The sequence below is a fragment of the Peromyscus maniculatus genome, chromosome 22 (assembly GCF_049852395.1).
Source record: "Peromyscus maniculatus bairdii isolate BWxNUB_F1_BW_parent chromosome 22, HU_Pman_BW_mat_3.1, whole genome shotgun sequence".
Lineage (NCBI taxonomy): Eukaryota > Metazoa > Chordata > Mammalia > Rodentia > Cricetidae > Peromyscus > Peromyscus maniculatus.
The window spans coordinates 51,801,151-51,818,940 of NC_134873.1; positions in this window are offsets into that span (position 1 = coordinate 51,801,151).

Below are 17,790 nucleotides of genomic sequence, written 5' to 3' on the forward strand. Positions count from 1 at the left end.
TGCAGAAAGGAGCAGAGTGAGGAAAGATCTTTGCTTTTAAGAATTCACTAAGCCCCAATTTGAGCTGCCCATGAGGGTGGGGCCATCCACTAGAGCGTGGTTGACCTACAAGGGGTCATTTCCGTAAAGAAAACTGACTCTCCAGTCCCAGGAGCCGTCAGCTGTCCATAACTCCTCAGGATGGGGGCTGGTGAGTCCCCTGTGAGTCAAGGTTTTGCATGGAGGTGTGGGAGGTAAGCTCTCAGCCAGACTGGGGCTTCCGGCGGCCTTGGTCTGCCCTAATATCGGGGAGGATTTCAGCTCTGGTTATTTGAATGCAATAGACCGTTTTTTTAGCAACGGCCCATGTGTGTCCACAGAGCCCCGGATGTGCACAGTGAAGTGGGGGGAGGGGCAGATGTGGTGATTCTAGAACAGGAAACTCATTAGTCAGGAAGAAAAACATACCTGTCCGACCTTCTTTAAAGCCAGTGGTTAATGTGTCAGAGTCAGAAGCGTCCCAACTGTTGAGACCATGAAAAGGAGAGTAGACAGACAAGAAGCTTCGAGACCCCTGCGGAGAGTTTCCATGGTGGGCTTTTCCTCACATTCCCCCAATTAACAAATGGAGAAGAGCTCCTGAACCCCAACGCTCAGACTCACCACCACCATCTGCCTTGTCCAGCTCGTGGGTCCTAAGATCACCCTGGCTCCCAGCTTGCTAACATCCCACTCTTGAGTAGCTCTCCCCCACCCTGTCCCACTCCATGCCCAATCCTGAACCCCTTCCTCTTTGCCCTTTTGGAGTTCCTAATCCAAGGTGGGCTGATGTGAGAAGTCGGCGGAGTCCCCTTAAAGGCAAAGGAATTTATTAGCGGAGACAATAGGAGACAATCTCACTGTACAGAACACAATTGTTGAAGGTTCTGGAACGCTGGAGTACAGTCTCTCCGGCCGTCTCAGTCAGTCCCGCATCCAAACCCACTAGGGAGAAAAGAGAACTGTGCATCTCAGGTCTTAAGGGTAGCCAAGAGGCCACACGCCAGGGGCAGGTACTTCAAGGCCATAGGCAGGTAGAGCAGTTACCTGCTGGCCTCTAGGGCTGCGCTTCAGGGTCATAGAACAGATATCCACTACAGTGGGCTAATGTCCTTGACCCTCAGTCTAGTCTCTAAGCCTACCACCTATTTCTCACAATACCCCTCCTGGCCTCTCTCACCCTCTTCTCAGACAGGAAGAGGGTGTTTTTCTCTCATAACCCACCGCTGGACCTGGACATGGATGAGTCAGGTGACCTTACTCCTCATTGTCGCCTGCTACGTTTCTCTTTACTCCTCCGTCACCCTTACACGCTACGTTGAATTTATGTCGTCGGGTTATATAAACCACTACTGCCTTCTCCTGGTCCCCCAGAGATCATTTTTCTAGTCTATTAGATCCTAGTTTTCCTCTACTCTTGGCCTTTTCACACCATTTTACTTTAGTGGTGACTTCAATACATACATATAAATGACCCTGCCCGCGTCCAACCTCCAAGTCCATTGAACTCCTCTCCGCCTGTCCATTGAACTCAACCCATGCCTGTGACTGCCGACAATGGCACCTCGTTCATGATCCCAATTCTCTGTACCCATTCTTACAGCAGCCTATCTTTCATCTCCTCACTGCACCCCTCCTCTGACCCCCTCAGCCCGCCTCACCTCCTAGTCCCTCCACCCTTAACTGTGCCCTCCCCTTCTGTTGTTTCCGCTCCCTTCCCGACCCGGAATCAGTTCCATGGTCGGCCATGACACCCGCGTGGCCCCACGGCATGCCCTCAACCGTTTGCGCTTCCCTTTGTCATATCCAGCTGTCGTGAAAGCAGACTTGGTCGTTGTCTGTCTCTGCCTGTGACGGTTGAATACAGCTAGAGGAACACACAGGCCTACTTCAGGAGCTATGAGGGATGATGAGCTGGGTGGCCTGGTTGGTTTTATGTCAATGTGACGCAAGCTAAAGTCATCCGAGAGGAGAGGAAACTCAATTAAGAAAATGCCTCCATCAGATCTGGCCGTACACAAGCCTGCAGGGCATTTTCTTAATTAGTGATTGATGGGGGAGGTCCCAGCACATTGTGAGTAGGGCTACCCCCTGGGCTCTATAAGGAAACAGGGTCCTGGGTTCTATAAGGAAACAGGCTGAGCAAGCCATAGTGAGCAAGTCAGTAAGCAGCACTCCTCCGTGGCCTCTGCATCCGCTCCTGCCTCCAGGTTCCTGCCCTGTTTGAGTTCCTGCCCCGACTGCTTTTAATGGTGAACTGTGATATGAAACCGAGGGAAGGCAACCCTTTGCTCCCCAAGTTGCTTTTGGTTACGGTGTTCTATCACAGCAACAGTGACCCTAACTAAGACACTGGGGGTGCAGTTCAGTTAACAGAGCGTGTGCACAAAGCTCTGGCCTCAATCCTCCGAACTGCCAAAACCTAGCATGGTAGAGCATGTCTATAATCTCAGGACTCTGGAGGTGGAGGCAGGAGGATCAAAAAATCAGTTTGGCTACACCGGAAGTTTAAAGTCACCCTGGGATACAGGAGACCCTGTCTGAAAAATAAATGAGTCAATAAATTTTTGAGGATGAAACCCAAGCAACCCCCTCAACATTATTCAATAGTCCTTTGGAAAAAACCTTTTATTATTTTATGGGTATGAATAATTGCCTGCATTTATATCTGTACCACGTACATGCCTGTTGCCCAGAAAGGCCAGAAGCCCATCAGAAACTAGAGTTACAGGTGGTTATGGGCCATCATATAGGTGCTGGGAAATGAATGTGGGACCTCTGGAAGAGCAGCCAGTGCTCTTAACCACTGAGCAATCTTTCCCATGCCGTGAGTTAGATCTTTGAAAAAGAAACCCTTCTGCCATTTCCCTCTGTGACTACTCTGAGCACATCTGGGCAGACCCGGGTCATCAGAGTCCCAGGACCATTCGGGTGAAGACAAGTTAACGGTTCTGCTTGCCTGGCCCCACCACTGACACTCTAACAGAGGTCTTCTGGAGGCCATGTCTCCCTTTTCCCACAAGAATTCCAGCCTCAAGGCTGGCTGCCAACATAGACTTTCTCTAAGACGCCACTGTTACGTAAGCAGCCTCTCTGCAGTCAGCATAAATCAAGTTAAACCATGAATGGGGAGGGCAGTCCTGTGCTACAGAGCTATGTCGGACCCTGGGCCCACAGCACAGGGGGAAGCTAAGGACCATATTGTTAGGGACTCCTACAGAAGAGGTGGGTTCATCACCTGGGACTGTGGCAACCAGCCAAAGCTAGTCTGGTTTTGTTTTTTTGTTTTTCGAGACAGGGTTTCTCTGTGTAGCTTTACGCCTTTCCTGGAACTCACTCTGTAGCCCAGGCTGGCCTCGAACTCACAGAGATCCACCTGTCTCTGCCTCCCGAGTGCTGGGATTAAAAGCGTGCGCCACCACCGCCCGGCTGCTAGTCTGACTACAATCTAAGTCCCATAGACCAGGAAGCGCCCATGTCTCCACTGGGCACCAAGGGTGTTCCAGAAGTTCCACTTGTGGATTCTAGCTACAAACCTGGATTGATGCCCCACACTTCCCCTCCAAACACAACACACAAACACAATATATATTTTTTTAAGGGTCTTGTTACTTTGTCCTGGAACTCGTTATATATACATCAGATTAGCTTCAGACTTGTGACAATCCTCTCGCCTCTGGTTCTGGAATGCTGAGGTTATAAGCATGCACCACCTTGCCTCCTATAATGTTTTGTTTTTTTTTTAAGCCCTTTCTGTGGTGGTATTGTGTTCCCCAAAATATTGTGTACCTTAATAAATTTATCTGGGGTCAGAGAACAGACAGCCACTAGATACAAAGGCTAGAAAATGGTGGCACTCACACCTTTAATCCTAGCATTCCAGAGATAGAAATCCCTCTGGATCTCTGTGAGTTCAAGGCCACATTGGAAATAGCCAAGCATGGTGACACGCCTTCAATCCCAGAAAGCCAGCCTTTAATCCCAGGGAGTGGTGGTAGAAAGCAGAAAGATATATAAGGCGTGAGGACCAGAAACTAGAGGCTTTTGGCTGGTTAGGCATTTGGCTGGTTAAGCTTTCAGGCTATGGAGCAACACAGTTCAGCTGAGATACATTCTGGATGAGGACTCAGAGGCTTCCAGTCTGGGGAAACAGGACCAGCTGAGGAAATGGCAAGGTGAGATAGCTGTGGCTCATTCTGTCTCTCTGATCTACCAGCATGGACCCCAATAACTTGCCTCGGGTTTGATTTTATTAATAAGAACTTTTAAGATTCCTGCTACACCTTTCCCTCTATTTATGCTCCCAACATGAGGATTCCTGCTATGTTTCTGGCTGCTTTCAAGTCTCCTTTCTTCCTCTTTGCTGGTCGGTAGCAGGGCAGCTGGCCTGGACCGCTTCTTCTGCAGCCGGGAAAGCTGTACGTAACCCCTGCGCAGCTGCTTTTTGATCCTCTGCCTTCTCCTCCTGCTCCATTTGAGCCTCCTGAAGGAGGTTCTGATATCAAAGTCCATCAGCACTTTCTCCCTGAGGGAGAAGAAGGGAGTGATGTGGAGCCCAGGGCGGGAGAGGAAATCAGAGAGTCTGGGAAGAGGAGGAGGCAGAGGCTATTTTGATCCCATCACAGATGTCTGCACAGGACAGTGCCTCCATTATCAGTGAATTCCGAGGACATTCTCAGGTCAGGGCAACGCCTGGTCAAAAAAGAAAGCTGAGCACAGCCCACAAGAAGGTCATGCACAAAGTCAGAAGGCAAGGGAATTCTCCGGGCCTCTGCCTCGGAATTGAAACATTTTAGTGTGAAGGCAGGAGCTAGGTAAAGACAGAAACACGGGATGATATTTGGGAGGTAATAAGGACAAAGGGGGAAATCAAATCAGCTAACCCACACACCATGCATGTTGAGTAAAGCCCCCCCCCCCAAGACATTTTTCCCTGTGCTGTAGGTGTTACACCAGGAAAGAAAACAAATTCAAGCTGGGTTTGGCTTTTGGGGACAGGGAGTAAGATTTGTAACTTCAGCCTTCAATATATTTGTAAACACAGCAATGTTGAAAGGGAAAATTGGCCAAGTGGTGGCGCATGCTTTTAATCCCAGCACTCAGGAGACAGAGGCAGGTGGATCTCAGTTGGAGGCCAGCCTGGGCTACAGAGTGAGTTCCAGGATGGCAGGCCAGGGCTCTTACACAGAGAAAAAAAGAAAGGAGAAAATTGGATTTCCCTAGCATCTTTGACCACAGCAATTTTTTTTTTTTTTTTTAAATCATGAAACGTTTCCTCTAGTGATCCATGAAACACAAGCGCTAGTGAGCCGTGAATGTTTTTTGAGTTGAAAAGACTGGCCTCATGGTAGAATGCAAAGTGAAGAGCAGAGAAAATGGCCTGGCTTTAGAAAATGCAGTTAGAAGTTCAAACAGGGCTTGGGGTGTGGACTGTACCCGTAGAGCGGAGGTTGTCAGTACGGGCTGAATGTAGGGTCTTAGGTTCCTTTTGTTTTGTCTTGGAGGCAGGGTCTCCTGCAGTCCAGGCTAGCCTCTAAGCCTATGTAATTGATGACTTTGAACTCCAGGTCCTCCTGCTCCCTCTTCTCAGGTGCTGGGACTACAGGTACAGAACCCTGTGCCTGGCTTAGGAGAAGGCATTTAAGGAAACAAAGTTGCTTCACCAAGGCCCGAGTGATGGGGAAACCTGACTATCTCGGCATCTACTTCACGTTCATCTTTCTCCTTCCCATCCCCCACTCTCCCCCTTTGCCCGTCTGCCTCCCTCTCTCCAGCCCCCACCCTCGGCTTCCACATCACACAGAATGTACACGCTACGGGTCTAGCCCCATCAGAAACTCTGCCGCTCCTTCAAGTCAGATTTCAGAATCTTGCTGAGGAGCATGGGACCCACCTAGTAACAACCAGGAAGATAGTTTTAAAATACAAACATGACTACAGGAGACTTGGGCCCCAGGAACTTTGGGGTCGGGGGAGGTGGGAGTAGATCACCAGGAAATGCTATCTGCTTTGAAGTTTGATACTTTGACTTTATTTTTTTAACTTTTTAATTGAGAGAAATCATATATTTTGGTAATATTTTTTCCTCTGTCCCACTCCTCCCAATCTTCCCCCACTCACTTCATGTTCTATGTCTCAGGAAAAAAAGGTCAGTGATGGTGCACGCCTTTAATTCCAGCACTCGGGAGGCAGAGGCAGGTGGATCTCTGTGAGTTGGAGGCCAGTCTGGGCTACAGAGTGAGCTCCAGGACAGCCAAAACCTACACAGAGAAACCCTGTCTTTAAAATAACAACAACAACAACTATTATTATTATTATTCAAAAAAAAAGCACACCAGAAAACATGAGTCTGTTTTGTGTTGGCCAACTGCTCCCTAAACACAAGGCCGGCCCCAGAGCAAGTGCCTGCTATACCCAATGTCACCCCATTGAAGAAAACTGACTTTTCCCCTCTCCCTACAGTTATTCTTGCGAACAGCTTCTTGGTTAGGGATGGGACTTTGTGGTACTTTGATTAAATTGAAATTATACTCCGGAAGAATTGAGTGGGAGCAGATAACTGGCAAATAAATGGGTATCTGGGAAGATTCGAAACAGCTTTACTAGTTGTGTGTATCTTTATCCCTTTCCCAAACACTGGTAGTTCCCAAATCCTGAAAGAATCCATGGCAAAGGGAAGCAGAATCCCAGAGTGGTTGGGAGCCGAGCCCTGGGATTCAGATGCCTGGACAGTATACTCATGTGTCCCGTAATGACGGAAAGCTTTCTGAGGAGTGCATGGTTAGTCAGTCTCACCACCGCGTGAGACTCATAAGTTGGACTAGATGGCCAGTCACCACATCTGGTCTCATAATTGAACAACAGACACAGAAAACATCACATGGATGAGCCTGCTGTGAAAAAGACCCGTCCATCATGCATTCTTGGAAGTCAGAGCACTCTCTCGAGTTATTACAACACCAGGAATATAGTTGTGTCTCCTTATAAACTTTATGTAGAGCACACAATGACATGTGGTGTGCTAACACACACCTGGCAAGGTCTGCCTACACCAGCATGACCAAGACTAGGACATCAGGAAGTGATGGAAATTCCTCAGCTCCTGAGTACGGCCTGTGTAGTGTAGCTCAGTGGTAGAGTCCTTGACTAGTCTATGCAAGGCTGCGTTCATTTCCTATTCCTAAGGGAGAAGAGGAAGGACTAATGGGGGATGAGAGAAGGAGAGATGTTTCAGCTTCGTTGTACTCTTTTGTTTTGTTTTGTTTTGTTTTTCGAGACAGGGTTTCTCTGTGTAGCTTTGGAGCCTGTCCTGGAACTCATTCTGTAGCCCAGGCTGTCCTCTGGAACTCACAGAGATCTGCCTACCTCTGCCTCCAGAGTGCTGGAATTAAAGGCGTGTGCCACCACCTCCCGGCTTCATTGTACTCTTATGAGACCGCCGTTATATTTGCCCAAAATGTGTTATACATGAATGTATTTAGGATCTTAACCTTGAGAATCTGGATATATTGTATAACCTTCCTGTCCCTCTGTTTCCCATCTGTATTATGTGTATCACAAAGATTGAATAAGAGAACATATGTAAAATGCTTATATAATGCAACATACTTTTGTTATTTTGTTTTGTGGTTGTTTTGTTTGTTTTTGTTTTTTCAAGACAAGAATTTCTTTGTGTATCCTTGCCTGTCCTGGAACTAGCTTTGTAAACCAGCCTGGCCCTGAGCTCATAGAAATCTGCCTGCCTTTACCACCTAAGTGCTGGGATTAAAGGTGTCTACCACCACTGCCGGACCTGTTTTGTTTGTTTGTTTGTTTGTTTGTTTCTTAAATTTATTTATTTTTTATTTCATGTGCATTGGTGTTCTGCCTGCATGTATGTCTGTGTGAGGGTGTCAGATCTTGTAGTTACAAACGGTTGTTAGTTGCCATGTGGGTGCTGGGAATTGAACTCAGGACCTCTGGAAGAGCAGTCAGTGCTCTTAACCACTGAGCTATCTCTCCAGTCCCTGTTTGTTTGTTTGTTTGTTTGTTTGTTTTTTAAGGTGAGATCTCACTATGCAGCACTGGCTGGCCTGAAACTTGCTATATAGACCAGGCTGGCTTGGAACATACAAAAATCTGCATCCTGGGTGCTGGAATTAAAGGCATATGCCACCACACCCTACATATCAGCATAATTCTTAATGACAATTAAATAATGGGGAGAAATTTCTATCAGCAGAGCTGAATGTACTTGATAAACTTACCAGAAGATAGATAGGCCCAAGGGCCAGTGGTCAGCTTAGCTCACCAGCTCTCCCTTGCGAATGCGTCAATTGGAGCAGGGGGCTTGGGGAGAAACAAAACCCAGAAAGGTCCACAGGTGCCAATGGGACTTTAGAGATCAGGGGTCACATGGGCCCTAACTAGTAAATGGCTATGATTTGAAAACAAGACAAGAAAAAGAAGGGCTTGCAGCTGGCCCTCGGCCTTAGATAACCAGGGCTACAATGCTTTTTCGGCCCAAAGAGACCATGTGTAAAACATTAGCTAAACGCAGATATAAGTCTAGCATTTGACCAGTCCAGACCTAATCGATATGCTTTTCCACACCTTTTGAACTTTAAATTTTCTGGCAAGAAACAACAACAACAAATCCCAAACCCCATCCAAAGCCATCGTCCAGACATCCCAGCTTCAGCTCTCCTTCCTGTCCCACACTGTTGACAGAACCGCTCTTATTACTGTATTCATTCCAGCGATGATTCACATTCTTCTGGAAGGAAAAAAAAATAGATGCTTGAAAGACAGAAAATTGCTCTTGTAGTCGCTTAATAAGGATTCTTGGACCGGAATACAGAGCTACGAACATGGATTTATGCTTAACCATCACGAGTTCCTTCTCCTCTGTTATTTTCATTGAAAACTGTGGTATGCTCATTTAATTAGCAAGGCAACAGGAGACGAGAAATCACTCACAGTAAGATTTTTTCTTTTTTTTTTTTTTTTTACAAAAACAGAGGGAGCTCTTTTTATTTTATGTATGTGGATATTTTTGCCTGCATGTATGTCTGTGCACCACACACAAATTTGTATGTACATCCTAATAAAAATTGTGTGTGTGTGTGTGTGTGTGTGTGTGTGTGTGTGTGTGTTTGCTTAGTTTCATCAGTTTTAGGTTGAACTAAGTTACTTTATTTCCTTCCCCAAAATCAAGTGTTTGATTTGGAAAAAAAAAAAAAATCCATGCAATTTGACTCACGAAATAGAAGGGGAAGTAAGTAGTGAGTGAGAAAAACCTACAGCCAGCTTCCTGGGAAGATTCATGACCACGTCTCGATACCGTCCTGCAACTCATTCCAACAGATTTCACTGCGACTCTAAATCATCGCAAGCAAGTGCCGCTGTTTCCAGGCCTATCTTTGCCTCAAAAAGAAGAAGATTCAAGACATGCAACCTCATCCTCCCACTATCTGGGAAAGAGATCAACCCCTTTGTCACCGGAACTGAAAACAACAGCTAGGTGATATGCTTAGCATAAGCGTCTCCACCCTCAATAACACATACCTTTTGAAACCCACACGAGAAGTGGTTGAATGTGACAATCATAAGGTGGCTTGGGTTGGGCTAACTAAATATAACCCAAAAAAAAAAAAAAAAAAAAAAAAAAAGGCTGTTATGAACTCTTTCCAGAAAAGGGTAAGACGAATCTAGCCACCAATATTTCTCCATAGCCAGGCGTTGGTGGCGGCGGCGATTGCCTTTAATCCCAGCACTCAGGAGGCAGAGGGAGGTGGATCTCTGTGAGTTCCAGGCCAGCCTGGGCTACAGAGCGAGATCCAGGATAGCTAGGACAGTTTCACAGAGAAATCCTGTCTCGACAAACCAATATTTCTCTCTCTTCTCTCTCTCTCTCTCTCTCTCTCTCTCTCTCTCTCTCTCTCTCTCTCTCTCTCTCTGTGTGTGTGTGTGTGTGTGTGTGTGTGTGTGTGTGTGTGTGTGTACTTGCCTGTGCATGTGAAAAACAGAGGTCAACGTTAGGTGTCTTTTCTATCACTTAGCACCTAAGTTTGAGACAGGTTCTGGAGCTGGGGCCGTCTCAGTCAGACTGCACGGTCAGTGAGCTCCCGGGATCCACCTGTCTCCATCCCCACCAGCTGCAGATGTCCATGTCCTTCCTGGGCTCTTATGTGGGTCCTGGGGATCTGAACTCGGGTCCCCATGCTTGTGTGGCATGCCTTTTACCCGCTGAGCTATGTACTTTGTAATGCCAGGCAGTGCCCAGCAAGTGGGTTCTTCTCCTTCCCAGATGCAGAAGCATTTACATGAGGAAGAGTATTCATGACTGTGGGATGGACAGTGCTGAGGAGTTTCCCCATTTTGATTTGAGTGACCGCCATTATGAAAATGGGGGTCATAATGTTGCTTCACAGTGTCCCAAGACTCAGCTGGCAGCATCAGTCCCTGGGAGAAAGCCGCTCAGATGGAAGTCTTGGGTCCACCTCCCTCCTTGCCTCCCAGTCACATCCTAACAGGATCCCCACATGATTCATACGCACTAACAGAGGAGGGTTAAAGTAAGCCACTCTAAGTCATTCCCCTGCCTCTGAGCAAAACTGGACACCCAGATAGACCAGCCTCCGTCATCCAATGTCAAGCCTTCTGTGGAGTGTCCCGTTTGAGTCCTTGAGAAGAAAGAGGAGATGCGCTTATTTAAGGAAGTCTCTCTTAGCTCACAGAGTCAACAGCCTCATCAAGACAGTCAAGTATCTATTCTGGGAGCCGCTGAAGACGGGGTCAGGGAAAGGAAGCGGACAGTGGGCCCCAGTGACAGCCTCACACAAAGAAAGAGCAGTTCAGAAGCTCACTCAGCCCGTGAAAAAAAGGGAGGAGGAGTTTCACCCAATTATCAGATCCAAAATTGTCTCCGCACCGTGGATGATTTATTACTCTAGAAGCTTAAAGGCTTGGAGCGCCGGCTATATTTCATGTCAGAGCAGTAGCTTTTATCTGGTGCTTCCCCGTGGCCTAAAGCGAATGCCTTGGAATTACCACAGTGAAACGGGCAGGCGATTTGTACACTGGTTCTGCAGCCATCCTGTGCGTTTCCTGTTCGCAGCAGGACTAGACTCTGGGGCTTAATGGCAGCTCAGTTTGCCAGCCGAAGCTGAAGGACTTTGGAGAGTGATGTGTGCCTGTTTCAGTGGGGAGGGAGTCCTCCAGTTTGGCTGCACCATGGAATCACCTAGATCGTGTGTGTGTGTGTGTGTGTGTGTGTGTGTGTGTGTGTGTGTGTGTGGTTAGGCTGCTGACTGGCCGCCAAGCCTCAGAGATGCGCCCATTCCTACATCCGCAGGATCAGGATTGTGAGCGCCTGCTCCCACACGTAGCTTTTTAAAAATGGATTCTGTGGGCACGGCAGTCCATGCCTTTAATCTCAGCAGTTAAAAAGCAGTCCTCTGTGAGTTCAAGGCTAGCCTAGTTTATGTAAAAATGGGTTCTGAGTTTTGCACTCAGGACCTGAGTATTGAGCTCATTAGACAAGCACTTTATTCACTGAGCTCTAGGCTCAGATGAGATGTTTTTTCAAAATGGCTTTCATGTGCTGCAGTTGACTTACAATAAGCCACAGATATTTAAGCAGACAATTGACTGAGTTTTGACATATACTTAAGAAATTACCACAATCAAGCAAACCACACTCCAGATATTCTCATACTTCTTTGGAATTCCTCCCCACCCCATCCACAACCACTGATCGGTTTCACTTCCCTATAGATTCATTTCATTTTCTAGGATTCTATATAAATGGAACCATGTGCTATGTACATTTGGGGGAGGTAAGGGGTACCTTACTAACTTCTTTTAATCTATATAATTTTTCTGAGCTTCACCCATGTTGCAGGTATTAACTGTATGTCTTTTTTGTTGCTAAGTAATATTCCATTGTACAAATGAACTACAGTTAGTGTGAACATTCGCTGTTGATAGACATTTAGAATGTTTCTTATTTGGGTCAGTAATGAATGATGCATTAGAAACCTTCATGTATAGATAAAGATGTGAAAATATTTTCAAATGTTTGTTTATTTATTTATTTATTTATTTATTTATTTATTTATTTATTTATTTATTTATTTATTTTTCCAGAGCTGAAGACCGAACCCAGGGCCTTGCGCTTGCTAGGCAAGCGCTCTACCACTGAGCTAAATCCCCAACCCCAAATGTTTATTTTTATAAATATGTAGATGTGGGGAATAAGGTTTTTGGTTTTTTTTTGGTTTTTTTTTTTTTTTTTTTTTTTTTTTTTAGGAAACTGCCAAACTGTTTCTCAAAGTGGTTGTACCATTTCACTTGCCCACCAAATGTGTATGAGTTCCAGTCCCTCTACGCACCCTCTGGAAGCTGGGTATTTCCGTATTTCTATTAGCCATTGTCTTAGAGCTTCTATTGCTGCGATGAAACACCAGGACCAAAAAAACAAGCTGGGTAGGAAAGGGTTTATTTGGCTTACATTTCCACCTCACTGTTTATCATCAAAGGAAGTCAGGACAGGAACGCAAACAGGACAGGAACCTGGAGGCAGGTGCTGATGCAGAGACCATGGAGGGGGGCTGCTGACTGGCTTGCTCCACATGGCTTGCTCAGCCTGCTTTCTTATAGAACCCAGGACCAGGGATGATACCACCAATAGCCTGGGTCCTCCCCCACCAATCACTAATTAAGAAAATGCCATACAGCTGGATTTTCTGGAGGCCTTGTCTCAACTAATGTTCTCTCCTTTCAGGTGACGTAAGTCTAATGATATGTAATAGTACCCCCTTGGTGGTCATGATTTAAATTTCCCTAGTGGCCACTATCTTCTAGGGTTCCATTGGATCTATACATATAGTAGAGTGAACGGATAACAATACTGAGTCATTCAATCCATGATGCCCAGCTGCATCTACAAGGTTCAGGTTCAGTGAGAGAGCTTGTCTTAAAAAAAAAAAAAAAATAGCCAGGTGGCGGTGGCATATGCCTTTAATCCCAGGACTCGGGAGGCAGAGCCAGGTGGGTCTACAGAGCAAGATCCAGGACAGGCACCAAAACTACACAGAGAAACTCTGACTTGAAAAGAACAATAAATAAATAGATAAATAAATAATAAATAAATAAATAAATAAATAAATAAATAAATAAATAAATAAATAAATAAATACAATTTTTATTTTTAAATAAAGGAAAGACACCCGGTGTCAACCTCTGTCCCCTCTGCATGTGTGCACAGGTGCACATGTTCACACTAACAAGTACTTACACCAAACACACACACACACACAACAGTGAGAGCGGTCCGCCTAGCTTTGTGACGACAGAAGGAAAGCATACTGCCTCTTCCACTGAGTATGGTGATCATGTTAGCCTTGTCATAGATATCCCCAAACTGAAGACGTGCCCCATTTTGCCGACAGTCATTTTATTTAAAAATAAATTAATTAATTAACTAAAGTGAGAAATGGAAATGGGAGGGAGGGGATAGAGAGATGGTTTGATTCCCAACTCACATGGTGGTTCACAATCCAAGCCCAGGAGATCCAGCACCCTCTTTTGGCTTCCACAGGCACCAGGTGCACAGAGGGTGAACAGACATACATATAAGCAAAATATCCAATATACATAAAATAAAAAATGGCAAATAAATAATTTTTTTATTTGTTTTTCAAGACAGGAGTTCTCTGTGTAGTCCTGGCTGTCCTGTAACTTGCTCTGTAGACCAGGCTAGCCTCAAACTCAGAGATATGCCTGCCTCTGCCTCCTGAGTGCTAGGATTAAATATGCATATCACCACTGCCTGGCTTACAAATAAATAAATTTTAAAAAAGAAGTGGATCTAGGTTTTTGTCATCATAGGGAATTTCTTTTTATTCTTTTTTTTTTTTTTTTTTTCCGAGACAGGGTTTCTTTGTGTAGCTTTGCGCCTTTCCTGGAACTCACTTGGTAGCCCAGGCTGGCCTCGAACTCACTTTTTATTCTTTTAATGTAGTGAATTATGGTGATTGATTTCAAGTATCACGCTAACTTGCATCCCTGGTTTAAGGCTATGATGTATTATCCTTCTTACATATTACTGGGTTCTGTTTACCGAGCTGGGGGTGTAGCTCAGTTGACAGAGTGCTTGTCTTGCATTCACGAAGCCCTGCATTCTATCCCTAGCATCGCATAAACTATGTATGGTGCCACATGCCGGCCACCTCAGCACTCTGGAGGTGGAGGCCAGAGGAGCAGAGATTCCAGGTGAGCTGGAGGGTAGTCTGGAATACATGATACCCTGCCTCACAAAGGGAGGTGGGGTTCAGCGATCTAGAGGACTGGTGGCTCCTACAGAGGACACAGGTTCAGTTCCCAGAACCCAGGTGGCAGTTTACAACTATTTATCACTCCAGAGTCCAGGAAATTCAGCCCCCTTTCCTACCTCTGAGGACACCAGCCTCATACGTGGTACATAGACATGCATGCAAGTAAACATGCAGACACATGAAATAAAAAGAATAAAGAGATATTTTAAGCAAGTGCTCTATTTACTAAACTTTACTAGCCTTTGCATTTATACTTATGAGAGAGATTGACCTGTGGTCTTCTTATTAATATTTTAGCTGCGTTTGGAATCAGACTAATGCTGATCTCCTAGAATGAGGTAGGACATAGTTCCTCTTCACTTCAATTTACTTGAGACTCTTATGTGCAGAGACAGTATTGCTCATTCTTTCAATATTTTATAGAGCTCATACACAGGATTGAAAGGTTTTTTTTTTTTAATGCCAAATACCTTTTATTAAAGGAGGGAGGAGGTCTTAAATACAGGCTTACAGCACAATGGGAGAACCCTGGAGGGCAGAAGTTCACCACTGATGTTTTGCAATCTTGCATCTAAGCTGTTAACGCCCAATATGCAGGATACACAGACAAGGAACTTCCTTTAAGCATTCAGGAGGGTGGAACCCGGCAGGGAATTAGCATAGGGAGGATATCAAGGTCAAGGTCAGCAAGCAAGGCAACAGTTACCCAAAATGGGATCCAGGGCCCTACAGGTCCCCCCTTTTACTAAAAAATGAGCTTCTGACTTAGGTTGCTTGGGACGTCAGCAGTTCACTTTACCCGTCATGGAGACACCTGCCCAGGCGCTTTGTTTTAGGTTAGTGAGCGCCCCCCAGATATTACCTGTCTCTGAATAGGAGTGACATTTTTATGCAGGTTTTAACCATTAACTTATTTAATCAATACAGTAATATTAAGTTTATCCAGTTCAAGGTGGGAGGGTTCAAGGAAGACATCTACCCTCAACCTATAGCCTCTCCATACACAAGCACACACACATGCACACATAAGAAAAGTTTGTCTATATCTTATTTAATAAGCTTTGATAATTCAAATATGTGAAGGAATTTTGTCTAGATTACTAAAAAATATTGGCATATAGTTAGCTGTTCATAATATGCCATGATACTTTTTTTTTTTGAGACAGGGTTTCTCTGTCTAGCCCTGGCTGTCCTGGAACTCTCTTTGTAGACCAGGCTGGTCTCGAGCTCACAAAAATCTGCCTGTCTCTGCCTCCAGAGTGCTAGGATAAAAGGCATGTATGCCACCACCGCCCAGTGATATGTTATGATACTTTTGATATCCATAGAACTCATAATGTTCCTCTCACCCCGCTGAGAACTGGGATTGCAGATGTCAGCTACCATACTTAAACTGGCTGCTTTTGTGTGTCAACTTGACATAAGCTAGAGTCATCAAAGGAAGGAGCCTCAGCTGAGGAAATGCCTCCTTGAGATCCACCTGTAAGGCATTTTCTCAATTAGTAATCAATGGGGGAGGGCCAAACCCATGATGAGTGCTGCCATCCCTGGGCTGGTGGTCCTGGGTTCTATTAGAAGGTGGTCGCCAGGCAGTGGTGGCACATGCCTTTAATCCCAGCACTCGGGAGGCAGAGCCAGGTGAATCTCTGTGAGTTCGAGGCCAGCCTGGGCTACCAAGTGAGTTCCAGGAAAGGTGCAAAGCTACACAGAGAAACCCTGTCTTAAAAAAACAAAAAAAGAAAAAAAAAAAAAAAAAAAAAAGAAGAAGGTGGTCTGAGCAAGCCATGGGAAGCAAGTCAGTAAGCAGCATCCCTCCATGGCCTCTGCATCAGCTCCTGCCTCCAGGATCCTGCCCCGTGTGAGTTCCTGTCCTGACTTCCTTCAGTGATGAACAGCAATGCAGAAGTGTAAGCCGAACAAACCCTTTCCTCCCCAACTTGCTTTTTGGCCATGGTATTTCATCACAGCAATAGAAACCCAAACTGAGATAATACTCATCTGTCGTTCATTTCGTTTGTTTTGTTTTATTAACAAATGGTTTCATGTAGTCCAGACTGGTGTCAAACTCTCTATGGAGCTGAAGTTGGCCTTAAACTTCTGACCCTCCTGTACTTACCTCCCAAATGCTGTGTGATTACAGGTATGAGCTACCAAGCCTGGTTCTTAACTTTTTAATTATTTCTATTATTATATTTTTTGTCCTAACTGGAGTTCCCCACCTCCTTCCAGTGCCCCCACCCGTACCTTCCCTCTGCCCCCCAACCCTTTATCCAATCCTTCTATGCTTTGTTTTATTAGTATGAGTACTCTGGCTGCATGTATCCCTGCAGGCCAGAAGAGGGCACCAGATCTCATTGTAGATGGTTGTGAACCACCATGTGGTTGCTGGGAATTGAACTCAGGACCTCTGGAAGAACAGCCAGTGCTCTTAACCTCTGAGCCATCTCTCCAGCCTCCCCTCCTCTGTTTCTATTCAGATAAGGGCAGACCTCCCATGGATGTCAACCAAATACAGCATATCAAGTTGCAGTAAGACTACACTCCTTCCCTCTTATTAAGGCTGGACAAGGCAACCCAGTATGAGGAATGGGGTCCTAAAAGTCAGCAAGAGTCCATGGGGATTTCTTATTATTAACTCACCTAACTCACCTAACTCACAGCCAGGCTTGTGAACCATGTTCTTACATAGGCCCTATTGTAGGTTTAAGAGATTGGGGAAGTGAATAGTGAAATCTACTAGAAGCTGGGAACTAAGCTGGACTGTTCTAACACACAGTCTTATCTAATCTGTGTGTCTGCCTTTGGGGTAGGCACTATTGACTCTCACTTTACAGAAAATGAATGAGAGCTGTCCAAGACACAAGTGAATGGAATCTAGCTGGGCTGGAAGTCTGTTTCCTAACTCAGAGCCTATCTACCACATTTGTTCCCCCCCCCCCCCATGGGGTGTGTTGATTGATTCAAAAGTCTATTTACATTTTCTTGGTGGGAGTGGTCCCCTCCCCCCTCCCCCCCTGCCCCCAAGAGACAGGGTTTCTCTGTGTAACAGTTCTGGCTATCCTGGCATTCAATTTGTAGCCCAGGCTGGCCACAAACTCACAGAGATCCAACTGCCTCTGTCTCCCAAGCGCTGGGATTAAAGGCATGTGCCAGCAGTGCCCCCACCCCCTTTACGTTTCTATCCTGATCTGCTAATACATAATTTGGGGTTGTGGGCAAGAGCCATGTCTAACCCAAACACTATAATTTTCACTGGACCTACCACAGATTCTGCACCCTGGAGAGGAATCCAGTTTTTCATTTTTCTCTTCAAAGATCTAAGTGTCTTGGTTCAGCTGACCACACGGTAATCATTGATCTGCTCTTTTCATGTTCCATCTATAATCTAAGGTTTAAGTCAGATTGTGATTAACCCTGGCACATGGGCTCTTCTCCAGAAAACCCTTCCAGGCTA